The sequence below is a fragment of the Theropithecus gelada genome, chromosome X (genome assembly GCF_003255815.1).
Source record: "Theropithecus gelada isolate Dixy chromosome X, Tgel_1.0, whole genome shotgun sequence".
NCBI classification, from domain to species: Eukaryota; Metazoa; Chordata; class Mammalia; order Primates; family Cercopithecidae; genus Theropithecus; species Theropithecus gelada.
The window spans coordinates 63196993-63213937 of record NC_037689.1 but is presented as its reverse complement, the minus strand read 5'-3'; positions in this window follow the sequence as shown (position 1 = coordinate 63213937).

The window sequence follows — 16945 nt, the reverse complement described above, 5'->3', positions numbered from 1 at the left end:
ATGCCCAGTTAATTTTTGTATTTTTAGTAGATGCAGTGTTTCACCATATTGGTCAGGCTGGTCTTGAACTCCTGAACTTAGGTGATCCACTTGCCTTGGTCTCCCAAAGTGCTGGGGTTACAGGCATGAGCCACCAGGCCTGGCCACCTCATTTCATTTCAATGCTGAGTAACATTCCATTGTCTGAAGGAACAACAGTTTATTTATTCATTCACCTACTGAGCAACATTGTAGCTGCTTTTTAAGTTTTGACAATTTTGAATAAAGCTGCTATAAATATTCTTTTGCAGGTTTTTGTGTATACATAACTTTTCAGTTCATTTGGATAAATACCAAGGGGTGTGATTGCTAAATCATATGCTAAGATTATGTTTAGTTTCGTAAAATACTGTCAAAATATTTTTCCCAATGGCTGTAATATTTTGCATACCCATCAGAAATAAATGAAAGTTACTATTGCTCCACATCTTCACTAGCATTTGATGTTACTGTTTTTGAATTTGATCATTCTAATAGGTCTGTAGTGGTACAATGGCATTTTGGAATCAATGCTTCATTTAAAGAGTAATGATTCTTGTAGAAAATTTAGGCCTCTGGAAATAATTCTGAAAAAAAATCAGACTTTGCACTACCACTCAAGTACTAAAACACTTTTAAAATGTTATAAATGGTGTCATAATTAAGACACAAATTATCTTATGACATGTTAAAGAAATTAAGTAACACTTAGAAGAACATTATCATATGTGTGTCAGGTGAGATACAATGAAAAGATGAAGTCAAACTACATGAAATAAAAGATGTTTGTTACTCACAGGTCAGGGAGATTAGAAGTGTGTACAAGAGGCGGATGAGAAGTTCAGATACAGTAGGGTGCTCAACCTATAAGTAGTGAACAAGAAAGAGAGACAGAGAGAAAGAGAGAAAGAGAGAGACAGAGAGAAAACTTATAGAAGTATGCCCTTTTTAAGGACCATAGGCATTATTTTTCATCCTTTTCCAAAAAGGTTGTAGAATAGCTAGTTTACATAAATCTGCATGAAGGAGAAACATATTTATAGGACTCTGGTGAGGATAATTAGGTTTCACTGTAATTCGCATCTGTGGGTTGTGTGGGGTCAGTGAGATAAAAAACTAGCAGGTGCTATTACAAACCATCATGTGGGAAGGGGAAGTTTTAACTAGACTAAAGCTGATGAGGCATGACTGGATTACAAACAACTTGTGTCTGTCCTAAAATGGATGTTGAGGCAACAACTATGTCAAACAAATTCACGACATCTTATTACACATTACTTATCTATATCTGTATGTATATTTATATATAAATTCTGTATTTGTATATAAATATATACGTAATTTATTTTCTACATCTTTATAATGTTACAACTACATTATAAATCATCTAGGAACATGTACTGCTGTTTAGAACTTTTGAGTGAAACCAAAGGATCTAGCCCAGTGTCTTGTATATAGTAAGTGCTTAATACAGACTACTAATGATGACTGTGCTAATTTATGTATAAAAGCATACTTACATGTATTTTATATGTAGTGAATATATATTTACAAATAATTGAAGCAATAAAATGGAGTTTTAATATACATCTTTAAACTGCCATTTATAATATATATAAATCTAAGTAATTATTCAGTAAAGTTTAAAAATATATATTAATGTAATTAATAAATAACATTTTCTCTTGTTCTGACATTAGAATGTATTTCTGTGCTTTGTACAATATGGCCAGAATAATTAGAAATAACTCTTCATTGTTTCATTTGTATGCTTATACTGCATTTACATCTGGAAGTCCAATTGCTTAGAATCTGCTATAGGACTTCTATGGATATATTTACTAATGACAACTTGGTTATGATAAGCTTTAATTTTGAACTGTCTGAAGCAGATGGATTAGAATTTGTGGTTAATTCATTTATATATAAATACAGATTCCACCCCCTCAGAGACTCCTGTTTTACATTCTCAAAAAAAAAAATAATAATAAGAAAGAAAAGATCTAAAGCCACAGACCTTTTGAAACATGCTAAGTTAGCCTATAAAATAAAACAAAGCAATTATATTTCCTAGGCTCATGTGGGTTTAAAAGTGCTATAAATTTCTCCAAAGCATGTTTGAAGCAAGCATTCCCAAGAAGCTTAATGAAAACTTTTTTTAAAAAAAAGTCTGTCCATCCGTCCCAATTTTCTATGATTTACTTTGTTTCTACTCATTTGGTTTTTCATTTGGCTGTGTATAAAACGATTTTTCATTTGTCTGTGTATGAAAACCTTTTAATTCAGAATTTTCCATTGAAGATTCTATTATGTACTTCTTTTATACTACTAATTATCAAGTAGGCACACAAATTTGCTCAATTTAAAATTTAGAAATATTTAATTTTCTGTTTTCCTGTTGCCATTATTTGCTTATAGTTTTACTAAGTTTACAAAAAAATTAGCTATCACAAAATTTATATTTTTGACAGGTATTCATAGAAGCAAAAAAATGGCTGTATTTTAATGGCATATTTAATTATATGTCTTCTAATGTTTTTACATGTGGACTTGATTATTTGCATTGTGTATTATTGAATTATGCCTGATTTTGAGTTATAACATAATAAATCTTTTCTAAAAAGGTATGCATTTATCCACATACATTTCAAAGCAAAAATGAATTTTTTTCTTTTATACCTATTGTAGATCAGACAATAGAAAATCTGAATGAAATAACTGGACTTAATGAAACACATACAGTAGGATACAAATATTATAATCTTTAATATAGTCTTTTAATTTCTCAACTTTGTAAGTTTGGTAACCATCTAATAATGTGAATCTAATGTACAGCCAATTTCCTTGTTGCAGTCAAAATTTTCTAAGGAAGGTTGGAAATGAGAAAATAATGAATCAATTTTCTTAGCCTATGATCATTTTACAATAGCATATTGAAAAATATTAGAGAAGAGTCAGTCTTGGTTTTGCTAAATTCAACAGGTAGCTGTGAACAGTCAGTCACTTTTCTTCTGCTCTCATTTTCCTAATCTAGGAAACAAATTAACAATTATATGTCAACTCTGGACACACAAAATTTGAAATCAGGTCTATTTGGGAAAATATCACCTGAATATTTTGATATACAAGTAGCATGACTCATAAATTTTAAGGATCTGTGTGAAAAGGCAGATAAGGCCTGGGAATTCTATCATATACTAAAGTGAACCTAGTGTAGAAACTAAAAATACACCAGAAAATAATGAGAAACAGAAACATTTAGAACAAGTGCAAAAGAAGTAAATCAAAGTTATTTATTGTGATAAAAAGATAGTTTTCAAATGTAGCAGGTAGATGCATTATGTGAAAATCACCCTTTGGAAGGAGCCATATTATATATTTAAAATTATATATATATGTACTAATAATTTAATGTTTACATAATAAAATATATTATTAAATATATATTTAATATGTTTTCAATTATGCATTTAATAACACATTTTAATTATATATATACATATATATAATTTTTAAGCAAACACTATTTATTTATCAGGTTACTAAATATTGCCCCAATACTAATGTTGCAGGACCTTTAGTTCAGCTAAAGACAAAGTTTTTTGTCCCACAGCCATGAAAATTCAGGCTGACAGACAATTTAAATGGTGAGTGAGACAGGGTTTTCTTGGGTGAAAAGGAAGAAAAGGGGGAAACAGAGACTCTTGGTAGGCCAGAGTTCCTGTAGAGAGCTTCCTGACCACCGTTTGAATTTCAGAATCCACACAATTTTGTGGATATCTATCAGATCCTCTTGATGTAGCACTGAGTTCAGGTCCTGGATATCTTTCTTAACGTTCTGTTTCAATGATCTGTCTAATATTGACAATGAGATGTTAACATCTTCCACTATTATTGTGTGGGAATCTAGGCCTCTTTGAAGGTCTCTAAAAATTTGCTTTATGAATTTGGTTGCTCCTCTGTTGAGTGTATATATATTTACAATAGTTAGATTTTTTTTTTTTAGTTGAATTGAACCCTTTATCATTATGTAATGATCTTCTTTGTCTTTTTGATCTTTGTAATTTTACATCTGCTTTGGCAGAAACTACAGTTGCAACTTCTGCTTTTCCTATTTTCTATTTGCTTGGTGGATTTTCCTTCATCTCTTTATTTTGAACCTATATGTGTTATTGCATGGGTCTTGGATCTGTATCCAGCTGGTCTGTTTCTTTTAATTGAGACATTTAGCCCATTTACATTTACTGTTAGTATTAATATGTGCATATTTGACTTGTTTATGTGATTGGTTTATAGTGTCACTCATGTATTTAATTCAATGTGGTTTTGTAGTAGCTGGTAATGGTCTTTCTTTTCTATATTTAATACTTCCTTTAGGATCTCTTGTAAGGCAGCACTAGGGTAACAAATCCCCTCATCAGTTGCTTCTCTGAGAAAGATTTTATTTCTCTTTCACTTATGAAGCTCAGTTTGGATAAATATAAAATTCTGTGTTGGAATATCTTCTCTTTAAAAATGTTGAATACTCCTCCCCAATTTTTTTCTGGCTTGTAGGTTTTCAGCTGAGTGGTCCACTCTTAGTCTGAAAGACTTCACTTTGTAGGTGATCTGGCATTTTTTTCTAGCTGTCTTTAACATTCCTTCTTTCATTTCCACTTTGGAGAATCTGATGATTGTGTGTCTAACCAAACAGCCATAAATTTGGTCTCTTTACATAATCTCGTGTTTCTTGGATTTTTTATTTCTTTTAATTTTTTATCTATTCTTGTCTGCCTGTATTATTTCAGAAAGGCAATATTCAAGCTCTGAGATTCTTTCTTTTGCTTGGTCTATTTTGCTACTAATATTTGTAATTGCATTATAAAATTCCTGTAGTGTGTTTTTAGCTCTATCATATCAGTTACATTCTTTTCCTTACTGGCTATTTTATCTATCAGCTCTTGCAATGTTTTATCATAACTTTTAGCTTCCTTGCATTGGGTTACAACATACTCTTTTAACTCAGTGAACTTCATTTTTGTCTGTATTCTGAATTCTACTTCTGTCATTTCAGCCACCACAGCATCAGCCTGGTTTCAAAACCTTGCTGGAGTGGTGATGTGCTTTTTCAGAGGAAACTGGTCATTCTGGCTTTTTGAGTTTTCAGCATTCTTACACTTATTCTTTTTCAATTTTGTGGGCTTCTCTGTTTAATCTCTGAGGTTGTTGGTCTTTCCTTTTTTTTTTTCAAAAGTCTGACCACTTTTCCATAAGGCTGCTGTGATATGCTGGGGGTCCAATCCAGTCTGTAGTCACCTCATATTTTCTAGTACCTGAAGGTATCATCAGAGAAGGAGGTGAAACAGCAAAAATGGCAACCTTTTCCTTTCTCTGTAATCTCTGTCTCAGGGAGGTAAGCACCTGTTGCCATCTCGAATACACCTGTAGGAGGTTGTTGAAAATCCCAGATGGTTTTTTTTTGTTTTGTTTTTGTTTTTGTTTTTGTTTTTCCCAGTCAAGAGGAATGGGATTGGACACCCATTTAGCAAAGTAGTTTGGCCAAAATTATGTTGAATAGCTGTGGGGTACTGGGAGTCCACTTCAGTCCCTGATTACCTCAGACACTCTAAAGCCTGAAGGATGAAACAGCTAAGTCACTCAAATAGCAAATATGGTGGCCTGCCCCTCTTCCTGGGAGGCTTATCCCAGGAGGTCTGAAACCTCTGTCAGCTGGGGAACACCAGTGGGGGTAGCTGTATAACCTCATTAAGGGGATCCACCTGATGATGAGAAACAGTGTTGGGACCTGCTTACCAAAGCCATCTGGCCATATTTTCATGGGGCCACTGTGCTGTGCTGGGTACTGTTTCACCCCCAGATGGCTTGGCCTCCCCAAATCCTGAAGGTTGGAACTGCTAAGTCACTCAGACACCAAAGATGGTAGCCCACTCATCCTTCTCGGAGTTCCACCTGAGGAGTTTTCAAATTTCTGTAGGCAGGGGAACACTGGTAGGGATGGCTGTAGGCCCCAGTTGAGCAGTCCTGCCCAGTGAGGAGTAATGGCATCAGGGACCCACTTACAAAAGCTGTCTGAGCCTGATTTTATAGAGCAGCTGAGATGTGTATGGGTACCACTTTTGCCCCAGCCAGCTTGGGCACTCCAAAGCCTGGAGGCTGGTATGACTAAGTCACCCAAACAGCAAAGATGGTTTTTTGTTTTTCCCTCTGGGAGCTCTGTCTCAGGGAGTTTTCAAATCTCGGTTGGCTGGAGGGTGGCTGGAGGCTCCAGTTGGAAAGTCCCACCCAGTGAGTTGGAACGGATTTGGGACCTGCTTAAAAAAGTAGTCTGGCCACGTTTTGGTACAGCAGCTGTTCTGTCCTAGGGGATCTCTTCCACCCACAGTTAGCCTGGGTTCTCCAAAGCCTAATGGCTGGAATGGGTAAGTCTCCCAAACAGCAAAGAAGGTGACCTGCCCCTCCCACTGAAAACTCTTTCCCAGAGAGTTTTAAAACTTCTGTTGGCTGGAAAACACTGGTGAAGGTGACTTGAGGCCCCAGTTGGGAGGTTCCACCTAATGAGGAGAAATGAGATTGAGGAAAGATTAAGTAAACAGACTGGCCACACTTTCATAGAGCCGCTGTGCTTGTGCTGAGGTAGCACTTTCACCCCAGTCAGCTAGGGTTTTGCAAAGCTCAAAGGCTGAAATGACTAAGTCACCCAAATACTGTGATTCAGAATCTTTCCTACAGGTATGTATGGAGGTCTAAACTTCTGCTTCACAGGAGTTGCAGATACTTTTGTTGGGAAGTCAGGAGCTGGAGTACCTAAAGCTCCCAAGTATCTGCATGTGTCTGAGTGTTTTCTTTGTCAAGACTCCATGTAGTTCTGTGTGTCAGACTGATGGCCTTCATGGAGTGGATTCAAGAGGGGATCTCCTAATTTAAGGGTTGAAAGGATCCGTAAGAGAAGTGTGGTTTTCCAGGGTCACATATTCACTCACCACTTCCCTGGGTCGGGAAGGTTTCCTCGGTTTTGCATCGCTCCCAGGTGGGCCGTTGTCTTGCCTTGCTTTTCTCCATTCTCCATGGGTCAAGTCGTTCCCTTGATTAGTCCCAATGTGAGTACCTGGATGTTTCAGTTGAAGGTGCTGTATTTATTTGCCCTTTTAGTTCCTCTCCATGAGAGTCACATACCTTAGCTGTTTCTAGTTGGCTGTCTTGGCCACCTGTCTCAATAATTATACTTTAAACACGTTTGGATTAGTAAATGTGACTATAATGTAATAACAATCAACTTTATTTAGTTTACAACAAACCTAGTGAAGTAGGTAAAAGAGTTATTTTTCCTTATTTATAGACCAATGAATTACATTCAATAAATTGGAGATCCTTAGTTTCTCTTCAAAAATACAATTAAGGAATACGTGTTGAGAAATACAAATACAATTCTAAGCTGCTCAACTGACTGAATAGACCTCTCCTTGTCCAAGGGGACCCCAGAGAAAACGTGGAAGCTGAGTTACCAGCCATGAGGGGGATCAGTGGTCAGACATGACTTATTATAACCCTTCTGTTGCTAACTGCCATTAGGCTGTTTTTTCTAAAGGCTGAACATAAACCAGACCTTTAAAAAGACTCCACCACTACTTTCAATCAACCCAACTGCCGGACAGCTGTCCATCCCTGTTGTAGTTTTGATACAACAACTGGTCAGCATTCTTTTCTTATAAGAGACTGCCAAACACGGAGTGATTCTGGCCAGTCTATGGAGAATGAGTAGTGAGAGTTTCCATGTCCTCTGGCTTCACCTTTTGATGGCAGAGGCCCAAAAGCTCCAATCCCAGATTTTACTAAGCCCACCAGTTTTTAAACATGGGACCCATGAAGGGGCATGGTGGTTTTGATTTGCATTTCCATTATACATCTTTTCATATACTTGTTGGTCATTTGTATGCTATTTTTGAGGACATATTCATTCACTTCCTTAGTCCATTTTTTGTGTTTTCTTTTGCTATTGAGTTATACTAGTTATGTATTAATTTTAGATATTAATCCCCTAGCAGATAATGGCTTGCAAATATTTTTTTGCATTTGTTAGGTTGTCTCCTTATTCTATTGAGTGCTTTCTTTGCTGTGCAGAAACTTTTTAGTTTGATATAGAATTGAAATCATAATATCTGTCAAAGAGACATCGGCACTTCCATGCTCGTTGTAGCAGTATTCACAAAATCTTAGATATAGAAACAATCTAAATGTCCATGAACAGATGAATAGATAAAGTAAATGTCAAATATACATACAGTAAAAAAAAAAAAAAAATATTGAGCCAAGAAATTCTCTTATAGGTGACAGTATGAATGGGTCTGGAAAACATTGTGCTAGATGAACTAAGTCAGTTACAGAAAAATATATACTGTATGTTGCACTTATATGAGATATTTAAATGAGTCAAACTCATAGAAACAAAAAGTAGAATAATAGTTAACAGGTGGTGTGAGGAGGGAAAAGTGGAGAATTGCTATTCAAAGTCTATAAAGTTTCAATTATGCAATATGAATAAAGTTCTAGAGGTTTACCATATAAATTTATGCCTATATTTAACAATACAGTAGATGCTTCACATTTATGAGTACTGCATCTGTGGATTCAACCAAGCAAAGATCAAAAACATTCAAAAACAATAATAATACAACAATAAAATGATATGCACTAAAAATGTAGTATAACAACTGTTTGCATACCACTTACATTGTATAAGGTGTTACAAGAAATCTAGAAGGGTTATTTAAAGTATACAAAAGGGTATGCATAGGTTATATGCAAATATTATATCATTTTATATAAGAAACTTGAGCATCCACAATTCTGGCATTCACAGATGTGGAGTGGGTAAGGGACACGAAATCAATTCCCCATAGACACTGAAAAATTACTGTACTACATTGTGTACTTAAAAATGTGTTAAAAGGGTAGATTTTATGTTAAGTGTCCTTACCACAATTTTAAACAAAAGAAGAAATAACATAAAAAGAGTACATTTTTAGTATTTAAAAATGATAAAAGCTGCTATGGAAAAAATAACAGCAAGGTAAGGGTAATAGGAAATATTTAGTTACAAAAAGAAAGATAATTAAGGAAAATTTGCTTGATAAAGTAATATTTGAGTAAAGACTTGAAGGCAGGGAGGGAGCTCTTTAGGTACATATCTTATATTTGGGGGAATAATATTTAAGGCAGAGGAAACTGCAAGTGTTAAGTGCCTGATGTGGAAGCACACACTGTGTTTTCATTGAACAACAACAAAATCAGTGTGAAAAGCAACTTAGTAAGAGTGGTGACAGTAATCAGATAACAGAGAGGTTTGCACACCTTTTTACATATTTGGTGTTTACTCAAAACGACATGGGAGGACATTTAAATATCTTAAGCACAGAAGTAATATAATCTGTCCCATGTCTTAAAATGAAAATTCTGGAGGTTGTGTGGAAAATAAAGAGTAGTATAGATAAGGACAGGGATAGGGAGACCAGATAACTGACTCCTACTTTCTTCCAGGAAAAAAAAAAAAATATATATATATATATATAGTGACTTGAACCAGAATAGTAGCAGTAAAAGTAGAGATAAGGTTGAAATTGGGATACATTCAAAGGCAGAACTTCAGGAACATGAAGATGGATTGAACGTAGAGTTTCAGAGAAATAATGACAACCAGGATTACCCCCAACGTTTTTGGCCTGGGAAATTGAAAGAAGAACATTTTTATTCCCTAAGAGCCAAAAGACTTTAAAAGGAGGAAGCTTAGGTAGAAATCAGAGTTGACTTTTATTATCTTTAGTAAAAAGTCAAGTAAAGTCAACTTAGTTGATGTTTACATGTGCTGATGTTGAAATGGCTAAGAGACATCCCAGTAAAGACATTGAATACACAGTTTCATAAATAATTTTGAGTTCAGGGGAGAGGAACATACTGAGCATTTAAATATGGTATGGTATTCAATTCCATGGAACTAGATGAGGTCACCTTATAGATGAGGTGACCAAGAAGAGTGGCTTTCACTTTTGATCATAAATTATAATCAAAAAGTATATTTTATATTGTGACCCAGCACATATGAAAAATACTTGTTTTTGTTAAATACAATGAAATCTTATATTTCCCGTTCTATTCCCCCACTCCTCATCAACCTATTCTGTCCTACAAGATTTATTTTATGACTCATTAATGGATGTCTACCTAGAGTATGAAAAAAAAAAGCCACCTATGGAATTCTTGTCAATACAAAGAAAGAGCTGTCTGAAGATTGTGTCTTGCAGCATTCTTATTTTTAAAGATAAGGTTGATGCGGTACAACCAGGCAGAAAGATCTTTAGCAAGAAAAAGGAGCCTCTAATGAAGTAAGAGAAGAATGGCATCTAGAAGCCAAAAACAAAAATTTCTTAAGAAAGAGAAAGCTATGAACTGTGTCCAATGTTATTAATAGGCTGAGTAAGGTGGGTAATGAGAATCGATCACTGGATATAGCAGCACAGAAACAATGGGTTTCCTTAATTAGAGCAGTTTCATTGTAATGCTGATTACAAGAGCCTTATTTGCCTGGGCATAAGACAGAATACTAGGAGAGAAAGTGGGGACAAAGAGTGAAGATTCTTTTAGGAAAATTTTATGTAAAGAAGATCAGAGAAATAAAGCAGAAACTGGAAAAAAAGATGGGGAGTCAAGGGAAGTGATCTTTTTGGCATGTTGTTGGTTTTTAACATGGAAGACACACACACCTGAAAAAGTCTTTGAATAGGCAAGAAGACATGGCACTTTTGCACAGAATTGATGTATAGTAGTAGGTGGCAAATGAAACTATATGGACACCAATAAAATAAGATGATAAGTGAGAAAGGATGAAAGCATGAAAGGTCTTTTTACATTGATTCTACATTCGCAGTAAGTAGAAAAGCATTTTCATGAGCTGAAAATAGAAGGAGGAAAGATGTTGAAGGTTGAAGCAGAGAGGAGAAACTGTGAAATAGTTATCTAGATTCTAGAACAATGGGTGACGTAAATGGAGTAGGATTTCTAGACAGCATTAAGGTGCTCCCTTATGGTAAGTGGTTATGTCCATATTCATAACATAACTGTTCATCTGCTTTTCTTTTTCCTTTCTCTTACTCTCTCATTCTCCACTTCTTATTATATATTCATGTATTCTTGCTACTTCCAAGTGTAATCTTAAAGCATAATTCTATCATGCCATTATCTTACTCATTTTTTTAAAATTTTCTGACATAGATTACAGAATAAACAATAAAAAGATTATTATCACCTCTTAATTTTCAAGGTTGATCTTTTACTTTTTTGGCTATATTTACAGTGCTAGTTCAAACAGGATTACTTACTCTTCATAAAAATGCCACTCATTGGCTGGGCGTGGTGACTCACGCCTGTAATCCCAGCACTTTGGGAGGCTGAGGCAGTCAGATCATGAGTTCAAGAGATTGAGACCATCCTGGCCAACATGGTAAAACCCCATCTGTACTAAAAATACAAAATTAACCAGGCGTGGTAGCATGTGCCTGTAGTCCCAGCTACTTGGGAGGCTGAGGCAGGAGAATTGCTTGAACCCGGGACGTAGAGGTTGCAGTGAGCCAAGATCATGCCACTGCACTCCAGCCTGGTGACAGAGCGAGACTCTGTTTAAAAAAATATATATATATATGCCAGTCATTATTACCTCCTTTGCTTACAGTGTTTTCTTATTGCTGGATATTTGACTTCTTAATATTAATTATGTCCATTGTCACCTCATATATATTATGCCTCACCGAATTACAAATCTTATTTACTTCTATTTTTATCCTAGCAACATCTGGAGAATAAAAATCAGCATGGATATTGAAACAAATGAACATCACCTCACAACATCTTGCTTTATATCTGCAACACCCATCTGTTGCGATTATACATGGGATTTCCTTATTAATGCTGAATATATGATATATAAGTACTGCTTACAACCCAGAGATTCAGGGGAAAGAATACTCCTTAGGGTAAATGATTGATCAGTAGTAGACTGGAAGATAAATTATTCTCCCTTCATATTTAGACAGATTGCTTTACCATGTAATAGTTTATTCAGCCCCCTTCGAAGACAGTCCTGGGTGATTGACTGATTTGTGTTACTCAGCTCAATAGCACACACTTATATTAGTTCTTTCTTCTTTCCTGATTCACTTTCTGCCTTTTCACTCCTGCTTCCCTGGTACTTTACTACCAAAGTAGTGACACCTATGTTTTTGCCTCACATTCTGTTTCCTAAAAACCACAGGATAATACAATACCATTATTTGATCTTTACAACAATCATGTGAAGAAAGATGTATCATTATCTCCATACAATGCATAATCAAACTGAAGTACAGAATGTGTCACCGATTTTCCTAAATTATTCAAAGTATTCAAATATTAGAACTGGGTCTCCTGACTACAGCTACACTGCTATTTCTACAATTTCTACTATACATCTTCAAGGCCAACTTTTAGTGCTCTGGATTCCGCAGTAAGTAGTGATCACTTCTCTCCATATGTCAAAAATAATTGACTGTTATTTTGCTAAACATGTTTTGAAGTATCAGTCTATTTGTTGGTGAGGTTACTACTCCCACTGTATTGTTAACTGGGAGAAATATCTTTATTGCCTATAATGATCAGCACAGTAGACACTAAATTATTGTCTCGAAATAGAGAATGTGTTAGTGTCGAGGAAGTGAAATGAATAAATGGATGAATGAATTAAATGTCCCAGTCTTTTCAACCCTTGACATATATACATGTAGAATTCAAATTTTCTTATATTGTTTTCAGAACAAGTAAACTAAAATTGTTTTATCTCAACAATATGAATGTTAATCTTCTCAAAATATCTCAATATTATTATTAATATTTTCAATATAGCTCAATAATACTAATATTATAAATATTAATGTAACAACATTCATATTAGTAATTTAGGAATCCATTCAAACTGGGATTTTTATTCACTTAGAAGTCCATAAATGCTTCTAAAAATATCTAAGGTCTTAGATTCATTTGTTGGACATTTGTCGGACATTTGTCCTAAGCAATTTATAAAAGGAAGTTTTATCTACAAACATCTTTACTGCCACAAGATTTATAACAATGAAAATTGTGAAAATAGTCCAAATATAAAACAATAAGTGAAATAAACTAAATATTAATAAAGCCAGTCAATTTAATATCATGAAACCAACAAAAAATATGTTTGTATAAATTAAAAACTAAAGAAATATAAGGAATATTAAATTTTATACTTTGGAATCACAAGTATGTAAAACAAAAGTACAAGCAGGAGAGGCAGAGAAAGATGGTTGTATAGAAGACTTCATTGATCACCAACCCCTTGCAGAATTGCCTAATTTAAAAACCGTCTATGCACAAAAAGCACATTAATAAAAACTACAAATCAGGTGAGCATCCACACTACCTGTTTTTAATATTGTATCACTGAAATAGACACTAAAAATGGTAGAAAACGTAGACTAGAATCACTGATGCCACCGTTCCCCCTGTGCTCAGCAGCAACCGTGGTGTAGAGAGAAAGCTATGCACATGGGAGAGAGACAGTGCAGTGATTGTGAGAATTTCCATTGAACTCAGTGCTCTCAGTGGAAAGCAAAACCAGAAGAAAATAAACTGATTGGGTTAGTTAAGTTGCCAACCCACCTGGAAAACATTTAAACCAATCTTAGGGAGAGGGAAATTGCGCATCCTGGTGGTCAAAATTTGCATATGAATAAGTCATACTACAATGGGCTAAAGTGCTCTGGGGTTCTAAGTAAACTTGAAAGGCAGCATAGACCAAAAGGAATGAAACTCCTAAGTAAGTCCTGGTGCTGATCTGTGCTCAGAGCCAGTGGACTAAAAAAGCATGTAACTGACTCAGACATCAGGCAGGATGGCTAAGAGAATGTTTGCACCACTGCTCTACCAAACCCAGGCAGCATAGCTCCTGACTCCAAAAGACACCTCTTTCTCTCTCTTGAGAGGAGACAGAAGAATAAATATGACTTTGTCTTGAATCTTGACTACTGGCTTAGTCACAGTAGGATAGGGTATGGGTCAGAGTCATGAGGCCCCCATTCCAGGTCCTAGCTCCTGGAGGACATATCCAGACACGCCACGGACAAGAAGGAAACCAACTACAGTGAAGGGAAAGACACAGTCCTGGCAAGACCCATAACCTGCTGACTAAAGAGCCCCTGGGCCCTGAATAACCATCAGTAATACCCAGGTAGTACAAAGTACCAAAGGTCTTGGGTGAGACTTCGAGATTTGTTGGCTTCAGGTTATGCTAAGCAAATTCCCAGCTGTAGTGACCATGGGGTAAGAATCCTTCTACTTGGGAAAAGCAGAGGGAAAAGTAAAGGGGACTTTGTCTTGCAACTTAGGTACCAGGTCAGCCACAGGGTGATAGAGCACCAAGCAGGCTCTTAGGGTCCAGAATTCAAGGTCTTGGCTCTTGGATGGCACTTATGAATCTTCCTTGAGACAGAGGATAGCCCACTGCCTGAAAGTGTGAATCCCAGGCCTGGCAGCATTTACCGCAAGCTGAATGAAGAGCACTGGAGCCTTAAGTGAACATTGGCAATGGCCTGGGAATACTCTCTGTGGGCCTGTGGTGGTGGATGGCCACAAGGGGAGGCTTGTCTGCCTGTGGAAGGAGTCTGCCTGAGGGAAGAATGAGAAAAACTGTGTCATTTTGCTTGACTGCCAGTTCAGCCATAGTACAATAGACCACCATGTAAATGTCAAAGGTTTTTGACTCCCTGGCTCCTAGATGGCACCTCTGGACCTGCCCAAGCCGGGGGAACTCATCAACAAGAAGGGACAAACACAGGCCTGGCTGGCTTTACCATCCGCTGATTGTAGAGACCTAGGGTGTTTACAATCATAGGCAGTAGACAGGTAGTGGTTATAGCAGATGTTGGGAAAGGCCCAGTGATATTCTGGCTTCAGGTCAGACCCAGCATAGTCCCATTGGTGGTGCCTACAGGGTTGCTTGTGTCATCCCATTCACAGCTCCAAGTGGCACGACACACACACACAGACTTCGTTTGTTAGTCATGTTGACCATTTTTTCATGTACTTAATGGTCATTTGTATATCCTCTTTGGAGAAATGACTATTCAACTTTTTTGCCCATTTATTCCTCAAGCTGTTTTGTATTTTCTTGTTACTGAGTTGTAGTTCTTTGCATATTCTGGATATTAACTCTTATCAGATATATGATTTGAAAATATTTTTCCCATTATGTAGGTTGCATTTTTACTTTTGGGTAGTATTTTTAATGCAAAAATATTTTTAATTTTAAAAAACTTCAATTGATCTATTTTTTCTTCTTTCACCTGTGCTTTTGGTATCATATTTCAGAAATTATTCCCAAATCCAATGTTACAAAGATTTCCCTTTTTGTCTTTTCCTGAGGGTCTTATGCCCTTAGCTTTTACATTTAGGCATTTGATCAATTTTGAGTTAATTTTTGTATATGGTATAAGGTAAGTATCAGACATGATCCTATTTCATGTAGATATCCAGCTTTCCCATCACCACTTGTTTTCTCAATTCAATGACTTTGTCTAAAATCATTTACCCATAAAGGCAAAAGTTTATTTCTGGGCTTACTATTTTCTTCTATTGGTTTATTCTATAAATGGAATGTTTCCTTTTCCTTCAAATTTATATATTGAAATTCTAACTCCCAATGTAATGAAATTAGTTGGTGGGGCATTTAGAAAGTAATTATATCATGAAGCTCAAGCCCTCGTGAATGGTAATGGGGCATTAGAAGAAAAGGTTATAAGAAAAAAAGTGAGAAGACTAGCTTGCTCTTCACCCCCCATTTCTCCTCTCTCTCTGTTTCTCTCTCTCTCTCTGCCACGTAGGATACAAGAAGAACCGCCTCTCTGCAAATTTAGAAGTGTGTCCTCCTAAGACACCAGTTTTGCTGTCACCTTGATATTGGGCTTCACAACCTTCAGACATATAACTAATAAATTTCAGTCATTTAAGCCACCCAGTCTATAGTATTTTGTTACAACAATCCGACAGACTAAGACAGAAATTGGTACCAAGAAATGAGCTGCTGCTGTATTAAACACCTAAAAATGCCTTTGGAACTAGGTATAGAGGCTGGAAGAGTTTTGAAGTACATGCTAAAAATACCAAGTCTCCAGAGAGACTTTTAAAGGTGATTATAGTGAGGGATCAGAAAGAAAGAGGAGAGCTGTAGATAAAGCATTTATCTTCTTAGATAATACATAAATAATAGCATACAGGATGTTTGTGGAACTGTGGATGGTAAAAAGCCATCCTAATGAGGTTCACATGAAAAGGAGAACAACTGGACAATGGAGGAAAAGCAATGCTTGTAATAAAGTAGCAAAGAACGGCCGGGCGCGGTGGCTCAAGCCTGTAATCCCAGCACTTTGGGAGGCCGAGACGGGCGGATCACAAGGTCAGGAGATCGAGACCATCCTGGCTAACACGGTGAAACCCCGTCTCTACTAAAAAATACAAAAAAAAAAACGAAAAAAAAAAAAAAAACTAGCCGGGTGAGGTGGCCGCGCGCCTGTAGTTCCAGCTACTCTACTCGAGAGGCTGAGGCAGGAGAATGGCGTCAACCCGGGAGGCGGAGCTTGCAGTGAGCTGAGATCCGGCCACTGCACTCCAGCCTGGGTGACAGAGCGAGACTCCGTCTCAAAAAATAAATAAATAAATAAAAATAAAGTAGCAAAGAACTTGGCTAAATTGTGTTTGAGTTCCAGTGTTTTTGGAAAGGTAAAACTGATGAGCAATGAAGTTCAATATTTACCTGAGGAGATTTCTAAGTGAAGGGTTGAACGAGCAGTCTGTTTTTCCCAACTGATTGTAGTAATAT